The following is a 27,313-nucleotide window of genomic DNA, read 5'->3' as shown; positions in this document are numbered from 1 at the left end:
CTCCAGGCCACTAACAGCATCTGGAATAAATACTGCAGCACTATTTTGGGAAGAGACTTGCAGATCACGTCTTCCTGACAGAGATGTGCATGTGGGTTTTCTTAATCTATTCATGTGTCCTTTGTTTCCACAAGGTTAATGCTACTAGCTCCTATATTATTTTATGCCTGACTTGACATTGCCTATGGCTTGGTGTGTTTGGAAAAGCAAAGAAAACATCTGTGACTAATAAGCATATCACAGAAGAAAGGTGACGGCGATGATGATGATATAAATACCACAAGCTACTCTTGACTTTAAGAACCATCACGTTAAGATGAAATATGAAGGAGAGGACCTAAAAAAATGCTCTCTTCCCTCTGCTGCTGTTTCCCTTCCCCTCTTGAGAAGTGGCATGTTAAAAATAGCCACCACTTACAAGCTAACAACCTCACATCATCAGGTAGTCACCTTCTGTAACCTTGCTGGCACATTTCAAATGAACCTGCTCCATCATCTGGAAGAGTTGTCAGAGCCTAAAGGCAGAAACCATCTGAGAAGCAGGTCGGAAGAAAAGGCTGTATTTCAAAGCCTTTTTACAACTGGATCTGCTTAAGCATTCCAGCCCACCCTCAGCTGCCATCAGTCTCTCCCACATCAGCAGTTCTGAACAAACACAAATTGGCCAGATTATCATTAAGCAACTTCAGCTATTTTGTAAAGAGCAAAGTTTCACTACTCAAACTGAGTGGATGGGACCAGATTTTCACTTGCCCTAAATCAGTGTAGTTTCTCTACAGCCAACATCAGAATTTGCCTTCCAAATTCGAAGTATTTATCAAAATCTTCTTTACAGAACGATCCAATCCTATAATACATTCCCATTATCTCCATTCCCCTCAGTACAAATTTCCTGTCAATTTCTAGTAAAAAAATCCTCTTGCCTACTGAGCCCAAGCATCCAGTTCAGCTGGTGCTGCACTGTGCAGCTCTGGAGCCATGGAATAAGTGCTTGTGGTGCTCACCTACTGCCAGCTGATATCAGGGAATGATGAATATCATCCTACACTTCCAGTTTTTGCTACGTACACTTCACTACCCAAGCCTGAAGGCATCCACTCTTCCCTAGAATCCAAAAAAAAAAAAAAGGAGCATTTCCACAGGGCAACCATTCAGCAGCAGCAGCTCTGCACTGGAAGTCACCTGCAATGCACCACAGAATGGCACTAATTACAATAATAGGAACACCAGCAACTTCTGAACATGTTACCAGAAAAAAAATAATATGCAAACCTAGATTGTTCACTGTGCTATCAAAGGAAACATAGAAAGTGCCTAACATAATGCCCTGAAATGAATGCTGCCTATCTCCACAGCTCCTTTAAAGAAAGATTTGTCCTGAGTTGATGTTTATGGAAAATAAAAGCACACCCTAGTCAGCTAAATTTTGGGGTAATAGTTCTAGTGAAATTCTTAAATCAAAAAGTTCAGGGAAATTTCTTCAGATTTACACAGACATAACTCAACAATCAACCCAGCAGCCATGACCATTCTTGAGAGTCAACACCCCCCAAACCAACCTCCATTTCCACTGTGATGACCTAGCAAGGGAATTTGATAATTTGATGAGGATTACCTAACCCATAAACTGGGGGGAGGGGGGGGAAGCAAAAAGTAATAATTCATTTTATTTTTAAAAACCTAAAAACCACATGTCCATTGAGGGAGAGGTTTACTTGCATCTGCTGAATATCACACTCAGTTTTAAAACAGAAAGCTTAAATAATCACTTTGCAAGGAAATGTACAGGAAACAGTTATTCTTTAATCTCTCTATTAACCTAACACAAAATAATCAAATGTAAAGTGCTGCAGGGCTACTGCGCAGCCTCATGCATGGCAGGATCAAGCTTCCCTTCTCGAATTTCCTTGTATTTCCTCTGTTCTCCCATTAGCAAACTGATAACTAACCCTCCTGTGCTGTTCTAACCCTGATTTTTTTCAAGCATTTTTAATACACACCACCCAAAACTGACATTAAAACCTACTCATGAATGCTGTCCTAATATTTTGTTTCCTACCAAATCAAAGGAGGTTCCCACTGTAATGACTAATGACATGTTTGTTGCCTTAAACAGCTTTGATATTTCAACATTTAATCAACTTTAATTTTTTTAAGGTGACAGGTTTCCTGTCACCCTGAGTTTTACCCATGATGCTGTACTGAACTCAATGGTTTACAGCTACAGTATGAAGACCTGACAGCCTTGCATTTATTTTACACAGCCCATCACTAAGATTTTTAATAACACTGCTCTCGCTGTCTGGAATATTTTGGGAAGGTATCAGTGTCAAAACAACCCATGGCCATACTGGAGATCTGGCTGATGTTTATCACTGGACAACAAACAACACACTGAAGACATAGCACTGAGAGAGAAATTTTCTGAATTTCGCATTTCCTCTTGAAATTTTAGCAGCAAGGACACTGTAACACACAACCTTTTTCCAAATAAATGGCACACAGATGAGGGAATGATTTTCTGTGTTTTGAGACATAATCACTTCCTGTATGAGATTTAACATGAGCTTTGTTTATTCCAGCGGTAGAACAACCTGTATTCAAGCTTGCCCAGCTGTCTAGAAACTCAACTGATTCCACAGTAAAAGCAGGTGTAGTCAATCATTCCTGTCACAACATTAGTAGATGACTGGCTGTTGGCAAGTGGGTCAGCTCCTCACAAGCAAAGCACTTCTCAGCTGCTGCTTCCTCCCATCCCTGTTGGCACACGAAACAACGCCACTGCAGCTGCTGAATTTCAAAAGGCATCCATCTGTTTAACTTCCTAAAATGACTTTAAAGAGTGGGATATAACAAACACATCTGCTACCCGCAGCATGTTAAAAAAGATCATCTGGAAATTAACTGGGAAATTATACATCTTTTTAGATGGGGATTCACAGTGAAGTTCCAATACACGTGTAACATCTGTTCCACCTTCAATTATAGCTCAAAGCTTTGCACCTCTGGCTTGCTGAAGAATCAAGGCAAACTTTAGTTGTAACCAGCTCTGTATCTCCTTATCTCACTGCTGAAGCTTGTTCAGGCCAACTGGGCATCCATCTATTCAGTTTTGTCACTCCTGAAAGGCTTGACTGGATAAACCCTTGAGCACTTGGTCTGATCTCATGGTTGACCCTGCTCTGATTAGGTCAGACTGAAGACCTCCTGAAGGCCCTTTCAATCTGAATTAACCCAACTATTTCCAAATACAATAAAAGACAACAAAACTAAAATTCCATTAGTACTTCTGGAAGAACTCAAAGTAGAAGCCAGCTATGAACAATAACCTGGTCCATCACAAGAAAATGCTTAGGCAGGAGGGCCAGCAGAAGACACCAGCAGACCAGATTTTAGCAGGAAAATGTTAGCACATGTTAAAAGTGTGATCTTCCTTTCAGTTCTTCTCTCACATCTCTCACAAACACAAATGTGTAATCTCTTTGAATTATGTGAACACATACTTACATCTAGGATTTGCAATTTGCATTAACTTAGCCTGCATTAACAGCGGTTTTGACACCAAATGCAAACCACAGTGCATGTTTTCACCCTAAGGTACAACATATGTGTACGCTGCAGCACCAGAACACCTCAGTAAGCTCCTTGGCTACCTGCTGCACTCTCAGCAGACTCTTCAGGCAGCCCAATTTCATCTGCAGAGCACAGGCAGAGCTGGTGGAACACCAGCCGGGAGAGATGTGCATCTTCCACAGGTCTGTGGGCGCCAGGAAGGCTGGCAGGAACGCAGTGAGCCATGAGAGATCCCTCACAAGGAGCTGCCATATCCTCTGGGGAGGTGAGAGGAATTTACAAGGACATGGAACAAAAGCAGCCCTGGGGAATATGTTACCACCAAACTGGGAACCAGGTGAGGTGTGCTGGCTAAGGGCTTGTAACAGGAATTAGTATTTGATACTCAGAGCAAAACCTCTGAAGTGCAGCACTTAGCAGCAGTGCCAACACTGTTCTGCATGTATACAAATGAGAAACCAATTTTTCTGTGCTGTAAATAGCTTGTGCAATTAATAGCAGTTAGCTTTTCCTGTCTTTTTCCAATTACAGACTCAGGAAAAAACGGCATATTAAGTTACCTCATGCAGTACTGGACCACCTACTGTTAGAAGTGCAATTTGAGAATGAGCTGCTACTGCTAATTATCAAAATTAAAACCTGAAATAGCAATGTTCACTTTTAAAAGTGAGATGATTTCCTATTGCAGGCATAACTTCCCACTGCTCTCTCTTGCCAACAGTTATCACTTTTGTATGAGACTTCTGGACTGAAACTTTGAACACAGAAATGCCATCATCCAGAAAACCTTTCAAAACATTTCAGGTCACCATTTTGGGTCTTTCAAAACAAAGCCATTTATTTACCCTTGGCTAACTACCTTTTAGTCTCTCTGCACAGACATAAAATATTTGTGTTTCTATTTTGTCTTTTCTTTTACGTGTTCAGACAGCTGCAGCCATTTCCAAAATCATCATAATATTTCCACCATGATGTTGGGAAAAAAAATTTCTCCTGGACAGTACCACTGTTAGTACAACAATAGAAAAAAAAATTACAGCTGTGTATGCATATGCATGTGCACACACACACATGTAGTGTGAGCTGAATAAAAAATGTGGTGGTGTCTAATTTGACCTGAGAAAACCAGAACAGCACGTTGACATAAACAGGAAAAGTTCGACAACATTTGCAGCATAGCATCACCAATCTCTCTTACCCTGTGCTGAACAAGCATTTCCAATCCAAAGGAATAATTAGCATGCTGAAAAGAATCAGAGCACTAGCAAATACCAAAGCTTTAACTTGCTATTAGCAAAGATCAATGAGAATTCATCACTGTAAGCCCACCATGAGCACTTGCTGCCCAAACACGCTGGGACAGGCAGGACTGTGCCTACACCACCCATGCTGATCACAGGAAGCCCAAACTTCATTAGGAAATAATTAAATAGAACATATCATTCTTCTAAACATCATCATTGACTTTTTAAAACCCACTGAGAGACTCCTCACTCCAATACCTCATTCTCAGCTGCTGACCATTTTATCCAATTTTAACACTCTCTTATAAGCACACAGTGCCAGTGCCCAGGCTGAAAATTTTGGAATGCTCTAGCCAAAATGCCAGAACCAAGGTAGAACCACATGTCATCACTCTGCCACGTCCAAAAAGCACCAGTGACCTTTGCTTCAACAGCTCAGGCACTCCAGAGCTTTGAACAAGGAACTCGTGGTTGGGTAAGGTAGCTGTGTTTGCGCCAAAATAAAGTTTAATCTGTTTTTTTTTCCTGAAAACACACAACACAGCTGATTTTAAAATCACTTCACTTTACATATGCTCCATAAAAATGCTTAAATTCAGCAGCTGAGGTCTGCTGAGTCTGTGCTCCTGAGCCCAGTGAGGGACCAGGCCCCTGCTGAGCTGAGCACTCCCCAGTCCAGGGGGACCAGAAGAAACAAAAGGAGGATTCTGAGCAGCAGGGAGCATAACAAGGCTCAAAGAGAAAACCTGTATCTGGGGCTGAGAGCATGGATTATGGATGGACATGGAGATGGAAACTGGTTCTAAAGAGGAAGGTGTGAAGAGCAGAGCCAATGATGGGAACAGGACTGGGATGAACACCCAGATATAAAGAGAGAGAGAATCAGGACATGGAAGCTCTGAACCTCTAAAACACTACACAGTGTACGCCCCAAAATCAGGTTCACATTTCATGAGCGAAGGTAGTAAAATACTAATTTTAACTTTCCCAGTGTTTCAGGCCCATATTTCTGTAACAGAGATTACAGCATCGCTATAACCCACCAAACCTCATCCAGAGATCAGGTGAAGGCACCTTACTACCACTACAGTATTTAGATATTAAACTGATCAGCACTATGCACTGGGAAGCACACACCAGGAAAAATCCATGAGGGTGTCAGGAGGGAAGAAAAATACAAATTTTGCCATTAGGGAGGAATTTAGTTAAGTACAGTAAATAAAGCTGAGAGTCACACATACCACATACTGTTCTTTCTTAATTAAACATACTATTAAATAACTGGTTGCTAACTCACTGCTCTTTAAGGCCAGCATTGGCAAAAACAGTGTATGATCATGCCCTTAAAATTGAATCATCATGACAAATAGGCTTTATGTCAAAAAATGTAAAAAGCAAGTATCTGGGACTTTGTATTTGGCATTTCCTAAACTTTGGGTTCTTAACCTTTGTACTTCAGCAACCCTAATATCCTTTTAACACTTCATTTGTTCAACAAGTTTGATATTGTTTCCCAGTGTAGATTGGATGGTATATCAAAGAATTTCAGAGTCTTGCACAGAAGATTTACAGCGACTATTTGCATCCTGGGAAATCAGCAGATCTGCACACAGCCCGCACACCCCATCCCAGTGCTCCACACAAACACCCCTGTATCCTGTCCCAACCCTTTCAGCACAGACACAAAGGGATCACAAAATATCCTGAGCTGGAATGGATCACTGAAGCTCAGCATCCCACCACAGGCACAGCAGCAACTGCAAGGTCATCTCTGCACAGCACTGCTGGGATGAGTCCCACAGAGCTCTGTCTCCAGGGAAGGAGCAGGCACAATATCGCTGGCTGGGGGCTGTGTACAAATCAAACAGGACAGGACTGCTGTGAACGTGCCTTGAGCTTGATTTTTCAGCATCAGTCTCAATATATGGCTGTGACAACAGGAAGATGCCATCAGCTCACATCCCAGGCAGCAGACCAAGAACTTAATGTTGAAACTTACTTCATAAGTTTTTTTCCCAATCACACAAAGCAAAAGCACATTGACAGTAGTTCCATCCAACCACTATCAGCACACGTACCTTTGGTTAAAACAATGCTTGCTTATTTCAATATCCACTTGTAAGCCTTAAAACACAATGCACAGAGCTCCATTATTAAGCTTAGAACTTCCTAATATCTCACTAGATAAACTTTTCTGTAGCTTAGGGAGTTATTCTAGACAAGTGTTAACACACAGACCGTTGTTCTATTTGTCCTTGCTTTTCTACTTTTTAAATAATTTTTCTACTGACCTATCTTATGGCTACTGCTTAGCTCTAATCACAGTTCTGCTGTCTCTGGGGCCTGCCTTTTGCAGCCTTCCCAATACCCCCTGATTTTGTGGATTCCCATAGCACAAGGCCAGCTGTGCCTGCCATCATCTGAAGAGAGTGAGAGCACATCCACAAGCCCAGCCAGGACCACATCCCCAGCCCAGCCAGGACCACATCCCCAGCCCAGCCAGGACCACACAGCCCTCAGAGCTGTGGAGGAAGTGGCTGGGACAGGACCGCTCCAGCGCCCATCGCGCTCTTTGCACAGCTCCCATCCCTCCGCCTGGGAGGCGGAGGCCATGGCACAGCCTGGCCTCACCTGCAAGGGGTCACCAAGCCTCTGACCCAGGCTCCATGGCAGCCAGGCCAGTTCCATGTGATAGCCTGGCACCCTGTCAGCCAGGTTTGGCTGGACAGCATCAGGCAGTGGGGACAAACAGCAGATGGCTTTTCCTATCTCTACAACAATTTAATCGCAGCAGTCGTGACGCCACTGGCGTGCTCCACGCCACCTCCAGTGCCCTGCTGCAAGGTGAGCAAGCTGCTCTCCCCCAAGAGCAGCCCTTGTGACCAGCCAGGATGTGTTTGAAGTGTAGTCAGGACGCAAGCCATGTTCACTCAACTCGAACTTTGTAACGGGAACAGAGCACGACAGATCTGACCAGCTCAGGCAAAAAGGAAAAGCGCTTGTACTGCAGGGAGTTGCGACCCTGGAAGTCAGGGATATGGGATGAACCCAGTGACACTGTCCAGCTCCCCTGTACATGTAGGTGAGCTGGCCTGACAGCTTGGCAAACACCTCAAATCAGGCTGCCCAAAATAGAAGCAACTAAAGTTAGTTGCTACTTTGAAAATTTATTTCTTCGTTTTCTCTTTATGAACTGTAAAACCAGATGAAAATGTCTGCACACTGTCCAGGGCAATGTGACAGCTCTGTTAACAGAAGCACCTCAGATATTGAGATGTCACCAGATAGAGATTTCATTTAAATATGGGAGCATTCTCCATCTATGTAATTAATGCTGATCCAGATTTGTGTGACCCAAAGCCAGGTTCCTCTGCACTAAAGGGGATGTGCGGATGCCACAGCTGATATGCAGGCAAATCCTGCAAAAAAGGAAGGCAAAGGCAGCATCTATACTCCTAGTAAACAACAAAGACTATCAAGTGTGTTGTCTTTCCCCAGCCTTGATTGAAATTAGGAAGCAAACAAAAAAAGTTTAAACTGGTTGTGTTTTGCTAAGTTGGTCAGAGCATGGTGTTGATAACACCAAGGTTGTGGGTTCGATCCCTGTATGGGCCATTCACTTAAGAACTGGACTCAATGATCCTTGTGAGTCCCTTCCAACTCAGGACATTCTGTGAATCTGTGTTTTCAGCTCCTTAGCAAGACAAAAATAAAAACCCCAGTGCACAATAGTTGATTTTATATTTCCTGAAGGGTATAGCTAACATTGGTTCTCCAGGCTAGTCTACAAACTTGGGCTCTTTGACATATCCTGGGGACTTACACACATGGATGCAGCAGCAGCTGAAGAAAACAACTGTAATTATTCCCAAACCTCTATAAATCACAACAGGGGAGCAGTTGGAAGTGGAGATAGAGAGCCAAAGTTTGACAAATGGAAAAGACAAAACCATTGGAAAAAACCTTCTGGGATGTGTAAGCAAGCTAATAAAGAGTAGAAATAAATAAAGTATTATAGACAGGTTATATATAAAAATATCTGTAAAGCAATCTAAAATAACAGCTTTCCCTTTTGATGTTACTATCTGTTTTGGGTTCATGTTTATGGCACTACCAAGCCCCAAACAAATGAGATATAAAGTGGGGAGGGTTATGCAGATAACATTGTTAGGAAAGGAAGAAATAGAGGAAGGTTCTGTTTATCTTTCCTTTTACTCTCAATATTTTGATTCCCTGTCCCATAAACAGGAGGGTGAGGGAACTCAAAAGCTGGGAGTTCAAAAACTTTGTTCTGTTCCCTTGATCCAAAAATTCCATAAAATGTTCCCCTTCCTCTTCATATTATGCTTTACCACCTAGAGCCAGAGCACAAAGGGCAGCAGTTCCCAACATGTGTGTGCACAGGCACAAACATTTGTGTGGCAGAGCTGTGCTGGGAGCAGATAATTACAGCAAATAAAAGGCAGCTCTGCATATAACAATGTGGAAGCAAATCCAATTGCTAAGGACATTGGCTGAAACCAGCCCTCAGAAACAAAGAACCAGCCACATTAGAGCAATCTTTCATACTTGTATAAAATAAGTAATTGAGTCACGGACAGGGTAAATCCTGGGAGCACAAAGAAAGATCACAAGTCGAAGCTGGGAAGTCTCCCAAAGGTCCCATATTTCAGCTCCCTCTCTGCTATTCTTCCCACTCCAGGTTTAAGCACAGCATCAAAGCTCCTTATTAGTCTGTAATCAAGGCCATTAGAGCTCTCAAATTCAACCTGAAGACTCACTGGGCAAAACCTGGCAAGGCAGCAATAACGATCCCCTTTGAGTAATCAGAGTACTGCTCCACACCATGCTGATAGAAAACGGTCCCCTTGTGCCCAGGGGCCTGCCAGAGGGCTCACTTGAGAGAAAATGCTATCTTACACACTATAAATACGTGAAAATAAGATTAGAGGCAGCTGTTGTGACAGCAATTTGCCCTGTCAATATAACCCTCACACTCTGCTCAGGTTTTTAGCTCACTAGTGACTCAGAAGCAAGAGTGACATTGCCAAACCCCACCAAGTCCCTGCATTTCCCATCCACTTGTAGTATCCAAGGATGCCCTCACCCTCACCTGACTTCACTTTGGCTATCAGGGATGGAGTCAAGCATGCCACAACCATTTGAGAACTATGCAGAACAGGACAATTTCTTTATTGTCCTAGTGTGACCCTGCGACATCACAGCAAATGTTAATCAGGAGCAATGTTAACATTACAAAAGTCTCTTACAAAAGTAGACATTTGAAGCATTTCCACTTAAAAATAAGTACAGTCACCAGTTTTAACTCCTGCCATATTATTACATATTACTAAAAAACCTCAGCATTCTCTCAGATAATTGTCTGCATTCATTATTTCCAGGAAGAAAGAAGTTACTGAGTGGGAGAAAAAAAATTGTTCTTACATTACTCCAGGTTGCATGCTTAATAGAGCTCTTTCCCAGAAAACCCAGTGGTTATTTCTATTTATACTGTGTGTTTATTGCTATCAATGAAGATCCAAAACGGGTGGCAACTACCTGTAGCTTCTACAACATGCAAGAGGTGCATAAGGACACATTGCAAAAATGTGACTACTGGCCATAAAGCTACTATTGATGGGCAAAGTATGGCCTACTGATTTCCTAAAGAAAACCAGAAAACATTGGCACATTAGCTCACCTCACAGTCAGAATTTCACTGGACACTCTCAAGAGCTACGGGCAACGTATTTCACCCTGATTTTAAAATACAGGTAATGGGAGACAACATCCTTGAGTAATAAGTTCCAGATTTGAATAATGATGCAGAGAAAACCTAAATCAAGGTTTTTAACCTTTTTTAAGCTTTCAGTTTCTGGAAGCAACTTCCCCAGGATGACTCAATATCTGTAAAGTAATTGTTCTTCTCTGAGATGAGATAACCTTGGGGAGATACAGCAAGCACTGAGTGATGGTGTGACAGAAGGTTTACCTAATCCTTTGGACCTGTTATGGAAGGGTTGACTTCTGTAGCCATGATATTTTATGAAAAATCCTTTTGCTAGGATTTTTCTCCTGAGAAGCTGAGAGTTCTCAGAAACTAAATGCAAACAATGGTTATCTGCTGCTGTGGAATGCAACAGGTGCATCTGTGATTGGTCTCATGTGGTTGTTTGTAATTAATGGCCAGTCACAGTCAGCTGGCTCGGACTCTCTGGTCAGTCACAAGATTTTATTCTCACTCTTCTTTCCTTTTCTTTCAAGCCTTCTGATGAAATCCTTTCTTCTATTCTTTTAGTATAGTCTTAATAGAATATAATATATATCATAAAATAATAAATCAGTCTTCTGAAACATGGAGTCAGATTCTCGTCTCTTCTCATGTTGGGACTGCCTGCAAAACTCCACAGACTTCAGCTGCAATTCCTGAATTATGGAACCTCTAGAGAGGTCTGGCTGTGCCAGCCTGAAGCAGCACCAATCAGCCAGAAGTGATGGTGGGAGGGAAGGAGGCAGCAGTGCCTCAAGCAGATTGCAGTGCCTGTGTCCCTGCCACCTGTGCAGAGCAGGAGGGGAAGCCTGCACCCTCCCAGGGCACAGCCCTGGCACCATGCACTACACTCCCACTCCCAGATGGCCTTCACACAACCCTTCCAACACAAACTATTTTAGGATTTTAGCAATTAAGCCACTGAGCCCAATTTTTGTCTTGCAGTCAGGAGTGCAACTCTCTTTCCTTTAAAAACCAGGGAAAAGAACCTTGAACAGACAAAGGTTCTCTGCCAAACTAAAAATAATGATAATAAAATATTCCTGTTTCTACAGCAAGTCACCTAAAACATTCAAAATACCACCAATGAGTTTGTTCTGCTGACAGCTCTGTGTCTACACCTGCTGCTTTTCCTTGGCCTGAGTCTGGCAGGAAACAAAAGCAGGAATGGAAATCATCCCTGAGCTGGGATGATTTAAATTAAGGGAAACAAGAGAAGGAACAGTGCAACAAAAGGCATGTGCAATGTCACCCCAATTTTTATTGTTGCTTATGATGTAGAAGATGGCACTGGAATTCCAGTAATTCAGTGGAGGGGAAAAGGCAGCTACAGACCTTCAGCCCAGTTTAGTGATGAGTTCCCTTAAGCTCAAGAACCTATAATTCAGGGCACTTTTTTTTCAAGACATTGATATTAGAGCATATCACCACATCTACCCTGCAAATCTATGTATTGAGAAGCTGGTTTTGCTTTAAACCTACTGAAGTGAGGCAAGAAACACAGTGAGCTGCAGGAGAGAATTCTCTCAATTCTGTCCTTCCTGGAAAGAGAAGATTGGGCTAAAAGATTATTCAGATAAATTGAACTGTGTTAGAGACAGGGATCAGACCTTAGTGAGCCCTCAGGTAACTAAATGCCTGTAGCAGTAAGCTCCTGGCAACATAAACATTAAACAGACATTTCTGAAGCCTAGAACAGAAACACAAGGGCTTTTAAAAGCAAGCCTGCTTGTTTTTAATAATAGATATACAATCCTTATATAATTTGCAATTTTCTCATTGAAGTCTTGAAAACTGTGATTGAAACTTCAGTAACAATCTGCATTGTCCATCCCATCCCATGACACTGACTCAGAGACAGGACAGAAAAAGTCACAGGACCAGCTGTGTGCCCCATTCCAATGCACACGTGATTCCAGCTTCCCATAAGCCAGGCTTTGAGCTGCTGCACTTCAGAGAGAGTCATGCACAGGCAAAGGAAACATCTGTGCTGCCCTAAACCAAAACAGCCCCTCTGACCTGCAGTGGCCCAGCCTTTCCCCATTCACCCCACCCCAAATCAGGCCTGGAGTGGTGACCCTGTGCTGTCCCAGCATCAGTCACCCCATGACTCACAGCCCTCTGAGAGCTGATGCATCCTCCTGTAATATATGTTAGATCATTTATAACACTCCCCTCTGCCCAAATGCTGTCTGCCAAGGCTGCTGGGTTCAGGGGGCAGTCACTGAACAGCTGAATCACCCTCTGCCAGCACTGGCTGCTGTCATTGTCCCAGCTCTGACTCTGTCCTTGCCCTGGTGTCTCACTACATTGGCCTGCATGGAGCTGCTGTGGAAGCTCCTGGAAGCCTTTTAAGGCTGCATCACTGAGGAAGGCTGTGGGAGGAAGGGTGTGAGCAGAGCTTTATGGGCAAAGGTTTTACCTGCAAAACAAGCAGCCACCAGAACAGTCAGCAGAAAGCCAAACTTTACCATGAGCACACATGACCCTCCAAGCATGTTAAAAGCAAATGCTTTCTACTGGCTCTGTTAACTTTAATAATTAAACCCCTAGGTCAGGCTTTTGAGGAGGAGGCAAGCCCCAGTTCTCGTGTTATCCCAGCAGTCCCATGGTACAGAGAGACAAGGAGCAAAAATAAATGTGAGTGAGTGACAGATTCACATCTGAGGCTGACATCTAGCTATAACATCAGGTAAGTGCAGGACCAACATGACTGAGAGGCATCAAAGGAAAGCAGATATTGTGCAGGACCAGTTCTTCTCTCCCTCAAAGGCAAAAAGTATTTTTAAAAGGCTCAAGAACCAAAGGACAAAATAAATCCAGGTTATAACCCTTTTTTAAAAAAAAGACTATGCTCTTAAACTGGATGTTATGATAAGGAGTAGCCTTGTGACACTGAAAGGACTAAAAATGGCACAACTGATAACACACAGAAGTCTCTTTTCTATATTCAGCTCAGCCCCACAGTTCTGTATACCAGATCACTCAGGTTTGTGTTCTCCTACCTCCAGGCCCTTTGCTTTTGCTCCTTAAACTCCAGATAAATCTCTGATCCTCATACCATGCTGTCAGGAACAGGTGGTATGAGGCTGGGCTAACATTTCCTTTCTGGCCTGCAATTACACAAATCACACCTTTACAGCTTTCCCATCACTGCTTGCCCATTTATGTCTCAATGCACTTTACCCAGGCTCGCCCAAAGTTTCACTTCCTGGCAGACATGAACAGTGAAGTGAATCAGGCTGAGAATATCACAAAGAAATGTTCCAATACCAGTAACTTTTGTGAATAGTGAAGTAACTCAAACATTAGGCTGTGAATACAGCAAGAAAATCTTTCAATACCAGCAATTTTTGCAATCGAGCTGAAAAAACCCAGGATGGAAAACACCTATTGCCTGAGTTTTGCAAAACAGTGTGGCTTCTCTCTACCACTCTCAGTGTAAACCATGTATTTTGGGAACAGTCAGCTATTCCCACTGCTCTCAGCTGGCATGTTCCATGCCATAACTCAGCTTCTGCTGAGGAGTTTGCTGACTTGCATCCTGTTTAAAGCAGTGGCTCTGTCAGTCAGTTTCTGTCACCAACACGGTGGCAGTAAAAAGCCATCACTTTGTGCCAGCCTTCTCCTTCCTCCCTGACAGCCACGAGAGCCAAGCCCAGAGCACACCCAGCCCTTCCAGGGGATGAGCAATGTGCTGGCTCCTGAAAACTCAGCACAGGACGATTTCCCAACATTAAAAAAAAAAAAAAAAAATACCACGCCATTACAAATGGCCATTTTGGGGCAAAAGTTGGAGTTGGGCACATCTTATCTCAACATGAGCAACATAGACATTCTGGAGAATATCCATAAGAGAGATGGGAGTCTGGCCAAACACAGGGAGGGCTTTGCTAAGATGACAGGATGAGGGCACTTAAGCATATGTATTTGAAGATGAGAAGGCTGCAGGGGGGATCTTCTTGTGCTCTCTAAGGACCTTAAGGGGGATCACAAGGATCTGGTGGACGGATAAATTTGAACTAAGCAGCAACAGAACAACATGTGGACAATCCCAGGCTTTAAAATAGAAGCAATTTATATTAAACAAAACCATAGAGGTTTAGCTAAAGTGAGCTGCTATCTAGCCATGTAGGTTTTTTGGGGTTTTTTTTTGGTCCAGGACACTTCTGCAGCATAAAAATAATGCAGTACTCAAGAAAATAAAACAGATTGCTTGGATAGCAGGGATAACTATGGATATGTATGGGATTAGATGCTCAAACACCACAGTTTTACTCATGCATACAGGGTTTATGTTTAGCATAAGTAAGGAATCTCCTTTTCTCAGGTTACTACATGGAGTTGGAGAGATAGCAGCTTGTGGTAAAAAAAAAAATCATGAAGAAACAGATGATGTGGAATATTTTTCTAGCACCCAATTACACAGAATAATTTCTAACACGCAGACAGAAGCACCAAAGACACACTTATTGTATCATCCTGAAATGACAGAAGACCAAGAAGCTAAAGTGTCTCTCACCTGCCTGTCAAAATTTAAACCTCAGGGCATAAAGACCCCATCACACAGAGCCTGATCCCTCCAGTGGGCCACTGTCCCCTCTGCCAACACTGAACACTGCAGCACGATCAAAATACCCCCATTTTTCTTTACCTGCACCTTGCAGATGCTCTTAACACACATTTACTGAATGCTCAATGTGCAGCCTGTGCTGTGAAGTAAAAGCAGAAAAAAATCTTTAAGCCCATCGTAAGGGCCAATGGTTTTAAACTTAAAGGGGCCTGGTGTAGATTAGATATGAAGAAGATGCTTTTTGTGATGAAATACTGGCACAGGTTTCCCAGAGAGATGGTGGATACCCCATCCCTGGAAATATTCAAGGCCAAGCTGGGTGAGGCTCTGTCCCCCCAGGACAGGCTCTGAGCAACCTGGTCTAGCTGAAGATGTTCCTTCTCATTGCAGGTGTTGGACTAGATGACCTCTAAAAGTCCCTTCCCACCCAAACCTGTAATTTTTCCCTCTCAAAAACCACAACAGGCTGAAAATATTATGTGCCATGTGCAGAGTGACTTACTGGAATCCCTTCTGAAGAGAAAGTCTTGCCAGTGGCCAAAAGCTGGTGTTTTATTTATGCTGGACTGGGAGTTTTATGTCGGCTCCCTGCATTCATTGACATGAAATTTGAATCTGCTGCTACCATTTCACCTCGGGTGCCTTGACTTTCTTGTACTAAACAGGAAGCCCTTGTCAATACAAAAGTATTTGCACTGGCCTCCCTAGCCTGTGCTGTGTCTAGATAATTCAGCCTAATGAGGGATTATTTCCTGTGTTCGTGGCTGACAACACCCAACGACATTCTGGGATTGTGTGCTGATAAAAACTGAACTATATTAAGCTGATAGCACGGAGCTGTTAATTTTAAGTAGAGAATAGAAGAGGGAATGGATACTGCTCCACGCCATCCAAAAGTCACTGGGATTTGTGCTCGAGCCAGGAAATTAAAACAAAAACAGGCTTTCTGTTTTAGGACTGACATCTCCACTAAACCCACTGAGCTCCACAAGCTTACCTATGTGCTGAAATGCAGAGGGGTAGCAGGGGAAATGCAGTTATGTGTGTGTGGCTACAGGCTAATGAGAGCGTGGCTTCTGCCCTCACTGGATGCAGCTGGACTAAAACTAACTCTATTCCTAATATGCAACAGCAAAGGTCAGTCCAAACAAAAGGTAAGGGTCAGATCTCCAGCAAAACTAACCAGAACTTCTTGGCAGTTTCAGAGCTGCTGGAAGAAGCAGGAGTGTCACAGGAAGGACACAGCCTCTCTCACAGGCACCTGGTGAGTGTGAAGTAAGGCCCAGCCTTTCCCTGCTCCACCAAAGGCAGTTGAGCCCAGAGGGTTTAATAACAATTATCATATATTATACATAAGACACACATATTCTACATAACACATATACATATTAATATCATAATTTAATTTCTTTCCTCTTTTCAGAATATCGGCCAGTTTTCCAGCATCTCATGTGGATATTATGGATGACTAACTTGCTCACCAGCAACTAAATCAGGGCTTGAGCCAATATGCTGCAGAGTGTAACATATTTATAGCCTTTGGGATGTAACAGTGAGCCATCCCTCCATGGAGCAGAAATATCCACTGTGCTTGAGGAAGAAAGATGGCCCTGTATAAACAAGTCTATGTTCCAGATGAAGGAAATGAAGAGTGGCAATACAGCACCTCCCATAATTCTAGCCAGCTGTCAGTCCAGCTAGGAAAACAACAGGATCAAAAGCAACCCATTTTTTCCCTGTGCATTCATGCACAAAAGACGTTTTCTTATCGTAATTAGTTCCATTGTACAGTATCATTATTAAGATACACAGATTATTAAAGCCAAACCAAATACTTTGGTTATTCTCCATCCACATATCCTCTTCCCTGGTCTTTATAGGGCAGATTTTGAAGGCTCCCTATCATTTCTAGCTGCACTGCTGTTCACTTCTACAAAGAAACAAACAGAGAGCTGCATGAGACATGGATTAAAACAACCCCAAACCCTAAACTTTGTAATAGAGGTGTTGGGCCACCTCCTTGGACCAAGTACAGAGCTTCAGACTCTCTAGGAGCATCTTCAGGTCTATTTAGAAAAGAATGGGAGAATGATGGCCCAGCCTCCAGGCAAGCAGCCGGGCAGCTCTATTAAAAATACACTGATACCTTGAGGAGAAGCTGACAGGTTAATGAAACGGGAAAAGTGTAACAGCCTGGGGAACACAGGACTTCATCCCACCTCCCATCAGCTGTTACTATGCAAAACTGGCACTACAGCTAAAAAAGCACCACATAAGCTTAATTACTTCCCATATTTTTGATCGATGTGACTATTTCTTTCAACCACACAAGACATTTTCTCTACTTCTCTGCTGCAGTTTCTACACATCAATTCTCTAGTTGCTGTTTCCAAGGCAATCCCACACTAGAATTTCAATGGTTTGAAGGAACTCACAGGGTTCAATCATACAAGGCAGGCTGAGTTGGTATCTAATCTTGCTGCTGAAGGAATTATGAGTGTGAAAAGCAGAAAAGTGAAAGTATGAAATAAAAAATAGCATGAGTCTTGTTGTACCTTCAAAGGCAAAAATAGATGGCCAGATGCTTGAAGGGTGTATTAGCTGAGAAGTTGCTTGAGAAAAGATCACCTTGGATGTAACACAAATCTATCTAGGACACAGAGTGGATGCAGAAGGAATGATTATTTGAAGAAGATATGATTATGCTGAAAGCCAGGACCAGCTAAAACTCCCTTTGCCATCAAGGCAAGAAACAGCACTGCTACAGCACACTGAGATCATCCAATGGTGTGCACCTAAAATAGTTCAGGTGAATCACATCCTAAAAATGCTTATTTTTGTTCTTTAACTATAAAAGGAGCCCTAAGGCAGTCAGTTCAACTGCATATGTCTATGCTGCAAAGGTTTAAAGAAAGATGAATTCATTTCTCACTAAAAGCAGTTCCATGCAGAATCACAGAAAGTTCCCTAAGTTATGCAGCAGTATGATACCTGAGGATATTACTGCCCTGAAATGGGAAATGGGGGTCTTCTTTCTTGATAATAAAAGTAGCTATCAGACCTCTTTGTCCATGTTTAAAAAATTAAATTATCATAGTGTTGCTATACCAAAAAGGCAATTACCAGTATGTAAGTGTCCTAGGTTACAATATAAAGGTGTATTCCATCCTCATCCTCAAGAGCTGTTGAAACCAGGAGGGGCATCTTTTTTTTTCTTATCACCTGTCACTGGGCCCATCAATGCCTTGCCTCATGACTCAGAGATAACTCCCTCCAGGAGCCGCTTCTGGACCCACCACATGACTCAGAGAATGATAACAGCCCACTGTGAGATGCTCCACTCAGGGGGGGAGCTAGGCATCCCCACCTGGATATAATCTGGGTTTTGGGACACAACAGGCAGCCCTTACCCACTGCTTTCCAGAGGACAAGAGCTACCAGATGGTTTCTACAGGATCACCACTTCAACAAGAGCATTTCATCTGGACTGCTACCACCACCCTAACTAGCAGGCTGTCAGGATGTATTCTGACCCTGTCCGTGGTTTCAGTGGTTTTTCTTTTGTATTATTGCATGTATTTTGGGGTTTTTTTCTTTTTTTTTTCCTTTTTCTTAATAAATTGTATTTCTGACTTGGAGTGTCTCACTGGTTTTGCTTTCAAACCAGAACAGTAGAGAAACCAGATGACTTGATTCTACTGAAGAAAAATTCCCACAGTGAAGTTACAATTTCCACTCTTACCAAATACATGGCAGGAGTTTTAAAGGAGAAAACAGAACAATATTCTATACAGCTACTGACCATTTCTTCAAGATAAACTCCCTTCTTAATGCCAAACTGTGCAACTCACAATAAATACAGATAAAAGGGTAAGAAGTGAAGAGCACCCAACTATAAGTCCTAGGCTCTACAGCAAGGTAGGTGAATGTGAAGAGAGCCCTGCTGCTGATAATGCTGTATGTTTTGATCCAGTCTCCAGATTCCAAGCCTGGTACCCCTCACAAGCATTCAATTTCCCAAGTAACAGCATAATTTAAAAATGCTACTAGGAAGGAAAATACACTTGACTGCACACACTTGGTTAATTCCCAGAAACACTGCTTCTCACTATTGCTTTTTTGGATGCTGGAGCCTGTTCCTGTAATTCAAAAGTAAACAACTACTCAGGAAGGCTGTCCAGGCAGAAATCAAGCTGGAGCCCTGTGAGGAGCAAGCAGTGGCCCGTGGGTTCCCCAGCATGACCCATAGGGACAGCCTCTGGGCCAGCAGGCAGCGCTTTCGCTTTCACACAGCGCCCAGAGCTGCTCCTGCCAAAAGCATCCAGCCCTGCACATCCAAAGTAGCAACCTTGGAATGATGAACAGCCACCAGCAGCCTGCTGACAGGGCAGTCAGCCTACAGACACCAAGTCAGGCTTACTACCCCAGCTCAGCTCAGTGCAGGGATCTGCTCAAAGCCCTGCTCAAAGATCAGCGAGGACCTTTGCCTTCTAAGGGCCTGGCTCACCTCAAGTAGTTTCTTTGATGCTTTTCCTAAGCATCAAAGCACCTTCCTCCATTGCAGGAGGAAGGAAAGGGTGGAAGAGGCTTTCATCCCCTCAAAACAATAGACTGTGACCCAATCAGAATATCTTCTATTTTACCAGAGTTAAAAATGATGTTCCACACAGACAAACAGAAAGTGCAGCGTTCTTGTTCAGAGTCTGACACAGCAGAGAAAGGACAGCGAGGATTTGAGGAGCCTATGCCAAGTCAGTTCCATCACACAAAGTTCTTACTCCCAGGAATTCCTAGGCAGCTGGCAAGAGAGCACACTGACACTGGGCAAGGAAACAGAGGTGAGATTTCCCTCACATTGCTTGCATAGGTTAAAAACAATCAGCTCCTATTTCTATTCTGAGCTCTTCCAATCCCAGCTTGTCATGGGCTGCTTGTAGAATCACTGCTAACAGCCCAAAACTGTGTGAGCCTGTCATGATAGATCACAACTTGGGACAAGCTGTGACAATGGCTGCTCTGCAAAGGGCCACAGAGGAAGCCCTGACTGCAACCCAGGATTAAGGGGCAGCACCCAGCACCTGCAACGCTGCATTTTTAAGTACCAATGAACTTCCATCTCAAGATGGAGCTGCCCATTCACTTAAAGCTGCTTTCTGTTTCCCTGGGTACAAGGAAAAACCAGACCCTGCCAGCTTTATCTCTGCTCATGAATCACATCCCAGTCCTTCTAGTCTCCTTGACTACAGCTAAATAAAACAGGGGCAGGAATCGTTTGCTGGCCGTTAAGTGCCTGGAATAAGGCAGCAACTGCATTGCAGCTGGTAAGTTTTATGGCAGGAAATATTGGGATGTGTGTTTCATGCCCTGGGTTGTGGCATAAAGACCATGAAGGGGTGCCCAAGGCTTCAGGACATGTTGAGGTAGTGCTAGAGGATAGAGCAGGATGATGGGAGCCAAGGAAAACTGGTCCTTGGTGGATGTTGCTGCAGCACAGCAGAGGGATCAAGTGCCCCAGGACCTAGTGAACAGGGGGGTGGACTATTGGCTAGGTTCACTTATTTATCAGTACAAACACTGCCTGCACCAGCACAAATCAATCATCCTTGTAGGTCCCTTCCAACTTAGACTATTCTGTGAGTCTGTCACCAAAATAGCAGACCGTGTCACACAAGCTGGACTCGATCTTTATGCATCTCTTCCAATCAGGATACTCCACATTTCTAAATCTGGAGATGAGACTGATAGACACGGGGATCTGAACTCCCACAAGTGATGATGAGCAAGGAAAACCTGGCTTCTGAATTAATATCTCATCCCCTAAGTCCCAAAGTAATTTTTGCTTAGTGGATTAAGTAGCTCCCATTGCAGACACTGCCTCGTGCAATGCTTCAGTTTCATTTCAGGTGCAGGGTCTCATCAGCCACTTCAACACACATCCAGAGCAGCCTACAAAGTCTGAGGTGACAACCAAGAAACAATCCCCAAGAAACAATCATCTGGGTAAGTTTTCATATCAATGAAGGGGCAAAACACTGGCTGTGTTTCCTCTTCTTCCGAAGCTGAGTAGTTTATTCCTATTTCAAATAAATTCAAAAGGGCAAAACATGTTTTTACTGAACTCTTAGGTCACAATGAACATGAACTGAAAGAAAGATAAAACCTACTGATGCATTCTCTTAACCATCCACATCAGTAAGTCTTTGTACACAAACTAAATGAAGTATGTGAAGCCTCAGAGCAGGGAAAAAGGATTATAAAGGGATTTTGGAGGAAAACTAATTCCTAAGAGCAAGTTACACACCAACTTTCCTACACTGCCCTTGCGTAATTAAATCTGTATCCACGGAAAACTAGCACTGCATGAATGAAGCAACCTCTTGAGAAACAACCACGTGAAGACTACTAAAACAGGACATGTCAAAATTATTGCCAGGAGAGCTCTAAATCTTTGCCATATATTTTGCAGCGTTTGCCTAGGGTTGACCCCTGTGCAATATTTATAAAATACAACTGCCAGAGAGCTACAGCACTTCCTTTCAGCAATCCCAAGGTGGTATGCAAGCTGGGGTTTTTCAGATCAGTGTTGAATCCTGGAACTTTGGAGGATGGAGTCGACCCACACACAGTAGAGATATATTAAAAAAAGCCTCCAGCAATGACAATTTCCTCCCCAGGAACATATGCAAGTTTTCAAACTCAGACCTAAGGCTGTCAAGGCTGTGCTTTCATCAGTCTACAGTACACAGACTGACATAATAATTTTGAATATTAACTGATTCCTCTAATTTCTCAATATAGTTTCAATCTAGATGCTCTAAAAGAAACAGACCCCCCAAGGCAGCACACTGAGTTACTTGCTCTCAGCCAAGAATCTAACTATAAAGGACAACAATCCTGCTTAAAAGTCAAAGGCAGCTATTTGTCACTGGAGCTCATTGTGAATGCACAGAAACATGGAAGTTCATTTTATCCTGAAAACTATCCCAGAACGTGTGGAGCCTGACAGCCACTTTTGGTACCTGAGGTGCTCAAAGGAAATGCCCTGCCTTTAGAAACCAAGTGTTGCTCCTGGATCCTGGTGCTTTTTTTTGCAATTGAAAGCATTATGTATTTAGCAGAAGCAGCTCACTTTTATAGCTGCTGTGAACTAATTTAACAAAGGTCTCTCATGTAAACATGGGCTCCATCAAATAAATACTCCCAAACTGTTGCAGTACAAGTATTATCTTCAATGAAAATGAAAGTCTTTTCTTGAAATAGTAAAAGATAAAATGTTCTGGGATGTCATCCAGAGGGTTTGGAGGGATCATGTATCCAGGTTACATGGATCTAAGTAAGGTTACTTTGGTTTAAAAAAAATTAAAGATGATCCAAAAGAAATACAAATTATATTAGGTTGGAACTCCCATGTTCCTGCAAGAAATGTTGAGAACTAGATACTGCCTCAGCCACGCACAATTCTTCTACTTCTTGAAGCATAGCCCTGTCTCTTACAGATGCAGAAGGTTTTTTTAGAGGAGCGAGCAGAATTTTGCCGACTGTAAAAGACCAGCCACAAACCCCAACTCAGGACTCTGCACTGCACTAAGAGCTCTGCCATTGAGCAGCTTGCATCTGCTGTTCAGCTGCTTAAGCATTGTGACAGTGAGAGTGCCTCCCACAGTAATTCCCTCCAATGCTGGCTCATTCCTGACCAGGTCAGCAACTTGTAATTTCTTAGGCAGGCCATCCAGTGTAAACATTTTACCTGCAAACTATCTTCAAGTCTCATTCCAAAGATCAAAATCTTTGGAATCAAAATCTTGTTAAACTGAGATTTTTTTAAATCCATTTCATGTTCTAAACTCATTTTCCACACTGTACTGCGTGTTTCTGGTGGTTTTTTAGAGAACATAAATGCAACAGCTATAGCTATAATAACAGCCATGTAGTATCTATATAGACCTAGTTAAGAAAACACAGTCTGAGGGATTGCATTCCCTCCAAAGCACCCTAACAAAATCCACAGTACTAAATTTTTTCAGAAATAATTATCTGAGCTATCAGACCTTTTCCCTGTGGATTTGATTGTCAGTGTCACAGAAGATAAGGAAATCATCACCCATCCTATAAGTGAGAAAAATACCAGGCAAACAAACACTAATCCCCTTCTCCTTTGGGGGTTCACAATGCCATCCCTTCCTCTCCTGCTGTGCAGCTCACATATGCAGGTTGGGGTGTCCTCCTGCACCTTTCAGCCAGCACATGCACCAGCTGAATTCAGTATTTTCACCAAGTCCTTCAGCTTGCCTGAATGGCACTAGTTGTATTACACTGAGCCAGTTTTGCCCAGCACCAAGTGTGAAATTTTGTCACCCTATTAAAGCATCACTTGGCCACAGGAATGAACAGCAGAGCAATTGGAAATGTTTCCTCGAGAGCAGAGATGTTGTGTCAGCTGCAAACTTCCCTCTCTCCATGCCCAGAGTCAGAGGCTGGGAGTGTTATCTCATGGAGCAACAGGGACTCCTAAACACACGGTGAGCCAGGTCATCCCAGGGCAAGTCTGTTTCAATTACTTTTTATTTTAAAACCCCAAAGCCCTTTGCTGGGCAGTGCTGTACTTTCTGACTTTGTCACAGGATAGCTGCTACAATTTCTAGGTCAGTAGGACTCCAGCACTGCCCTTGGGCTGTATTTTCACAAGGCTCAATACAGTTAAGTGTCAGACACACCACAGTAAATAGCTCCTATTGTCTGTTGCTTTAGGGAGCCATTGGTTTCACATAAAAATATCACTACTTTCACTAACAGATATTGATAGAGGTCTGGAAATGGTCATTCACAATCTGAAATGCATCTGCCCTGCTCAGACAATAAGAAAGTAAGGAATTAGTGACCCGTGCTGTGGCATCTGCTGGGCACAGTGCTCATGCACACGAGCCAGACTGACAGACTGACAGACCACTGCAGCAGCAGAGCTGGGTGTAACCAGGTGGGAACTCCAGTTCCTCAGCACTGCCTTCAACACACACTGCATTCAGCCTCAGGGCTAAGGTTACAGCAGGAGATATGAAAAATACTGCATTTATGACACTGACTTTTTTTTTCCCCTCCCTTCCCTTTAAATCAGATTAAACTAATGGGCAAAAGCCCTCATTATAGGTGTCATGTCTAATGCAATTCCCAGAGTAGCATTGCACTCTTCCTCCCTAAAGAGAAGAAAAACACACATTGTGCAGCTCATAGAGATGATTCCTTTGTTCACTCTTAGTACATTTTCAAAACTGGACTTCCCCTTTAGCTGCTTTGGGAATTTGTCATAACCAATGCGCAGGACCAGGCATCAGTCAGTTTAGATTATCTTTCAAAATCTTCACAAAGAGCAAATTCCCAAATCCCAGAGAAGAAAATTGGCATTCCATGTCTGTGGCTGAGACACCTGGAAATATTAAGAGATTGTTTCTCAAAAGCTAGGACAGTTTTCAAGCATTTCCCCTTAATTTATTTATGTCCCTTGTTACTTCTCATGTGTAAAAATCCAAAGACTTGAAAATGCTGAAGAACATATTCCTTAAAAATATGGAAATCTGTTGGAGATTAGGATCATTATGATCATCCAGATCACCAGAGACAACCTTGCCAGAGCTAGGTTTCGAGGAAAGCTCATCTCTTGATAGGCAGAGTCCAGGCAGTAATTTGTGTCAGGGCTCATTTTAGTCAGGCTTCTGTCTGAAAACATCCAAATTATTAATTAGCTCATGTATAAAGAGTGACAAAAGAAACTCACTAATACATGAGCTCTGTCAGAAATCTTTCAGTAGGAGACTAAGTTACATCCCACCAGGGAGGAAATTCTCATGTTTTTAACATTTATTTTATTTTCTGATTAGAATGAACAGGCAAAGACATTCTACCGGTACCTTAGTCCTATAGAACGGATACATCAGATTTTAGACAAGGAATTCTAGCAATTGTTTGGCTTCCTTTCCCTTTTCTCAGCTCTCCATTTCCTATTGGAAATTCCCAGAGTGATACAGGACTAGTTCCAGAATGAAGTTCAACAGCTGTCTAACAATCCATGTCTTTCTTGAGGATTCCATGACATGGAACACAAAGTAGGAGAAATCAAACCTGATGCTGCAGGAAGGCAAAATATCCCCATCTCTATTCCAAGCTGTGATATTGTTCTCTTTAAATCTTAGGGAGAACAGGCAACCACTTGCTCCACTTACAGCAGCCCCTGAAAGCTTTGGATTTTCATCCTGTTCAGCTTGCTGAAGGCAACACACTGAAAAGCCAGAGTGACATCCTTTCAGGTATGAAGCTGAGTAATTAAACAGCTAAAATTCTTTAGCTCATTTTAAGTTAGTTCTTTCAGAGAATCTAATTTTTACCTTGAAACTGAAGAGCACTGTATACTGTGTAATTTACTAAATCACCTCTGGTTCAGATGTAGGAGGCTTTCTGGTTCATAAAGGCACAGTTTTAAATCATAATACCACCCTGATGTGCTGAACTGCTGATCTGTGATGCACAGTTAGGTGGGAAGATCTGCCATGGGTGGAAATCCCCAGCTGCCAGCCTTCCACACATACTGGAGCAGAAGGGATGAATTCCTGATGCAAACCCATCAAATATGTATGTGTTTTGCTAGGGCAGAAATGGAGCAGAGAGTCTGGAGATGCAAAATGAGCCATCAGGAGCCACCACCACCCTTGCTATCCCTGCACAGACAGCAGGCTGTGTGTGGTGGGTTTGCTTTTTATAAGACATCTCCACCTATGTTTCAGGGAAATGTCTTCAGATTGGTAAAATAAAAGACAATGAAGAAATAATCTGGTTTGATACAGCAGCTATACATCAAAGGGTCAGACTGTGTCAGCATTCTGCACACACACACACACACCCCCCACATATCCTTTCTCCACTCACATAATGTACGTGACATATATATTTACATATGTAAAGACAGATTTATTATATACATATGAAAAGGGGGAAATGTGCCTCTCATGCTGTGTCAGTTGACTTGGCTAAGCCTGTTGAAGGCTGCAGTTCCTATTTAATGGTTGAAGGAGATTTTGGTAATGAAGTCTCTGGATGAGGAAGCAGTGGTATTGATGACACTAAAAAATACTTGGGCTTATCCAGCTTTGAAATTACTATAATAGGACAAAATAGAGGAGTCAAATGGGCAACTGACAGCAACAACAAGCAGAAGCTTTCACAATTCAAGCCTTAATTATGTGGAATGCACTGGCTAGAGAAGATGACCCACAATTTCACTAAATATTCCAGCACATGGAATATTTACACTTTCTACTTCATGCCAAAAAGGTTATTTCTGCTCCTCAAAATACAGTAACAGTAGTTATTTTCTGATTACCTCAAGAAAGAAATTTCCTGAATCTGATTTGATATTCAGCTTTTCAGGTGGCTTTTTTCCCTACAGGATGTTTTTGTTTACTTTACTTATTCATTAGTAGCTTCCTTACACACTGCCTAGATTATAAAGCAGAGAATGGCAAAGCAAATAAATAGAGATTAAATAAAGCTGCAGCAAAGTCAGGTCTTTAAGAATTAAATCCAACCTCTAAACTGCAGAGGCAACTCTTCAAAAGTCACGCTAAGCAGAGTATGTACATTTGCAGTCCAACTTCCATTTAAAGTGGATGACAAGTTTAGCAAGGATAATACCCTTCAAATGCTGGCTGATTGGAGAGGCAAGGACATTTGCTCAATTTGCCCACAGCATTATCTTCCTAGCTTGCTGGGAGTTGATGTCCTGCTGTGAGCTTACAATAAGTTTTCCTTCTGAAGTCCCTGATGTGGGAGCATTTTTCTTTAAGATCATGGGAAAGTTTGGGGTTTTTTATTTTAAATCACTGCAGCAAAAAAGTAAAGAAGATTAATTGGGTTAGCCGTACGATTCATCTTGCTGCTTTTGGCTAATTCACATCAGTCAGCATATCCTAGAAGACAGTGTTTAAATCTCACATATGTCCTTGTTAATTATTATACCATATGATAAAAGGCAAATATTTTTGCGTGCTGAGAAAAAGTGGTACAGCATTTTAACACATACGTACTTTTTTTGTCCAGATTATTAATCTGGTGTTAATCTACCTTGAAATTTACACCCAAAGATAAAACATCCTGCTACTTTTCCTG

Source organism: Geospiza fortis, unplaced genomic scaffold (assembly GCF_000277835.1).
Source record: "Geospiza fortis unplaced genomic scaffold, GeoFor_1.0 scaffold165, whole genome shotgun sequence".
In the NCBI taxonomy this organism is placed as follows: Eukaryota; Metazoa; Chordata; class Aves; order Passeriformes; family Thraupidae; genus Geospiza; species Geospiza fortis.
Note: the sequence above shows the minus strand (reverse complement) of the source record.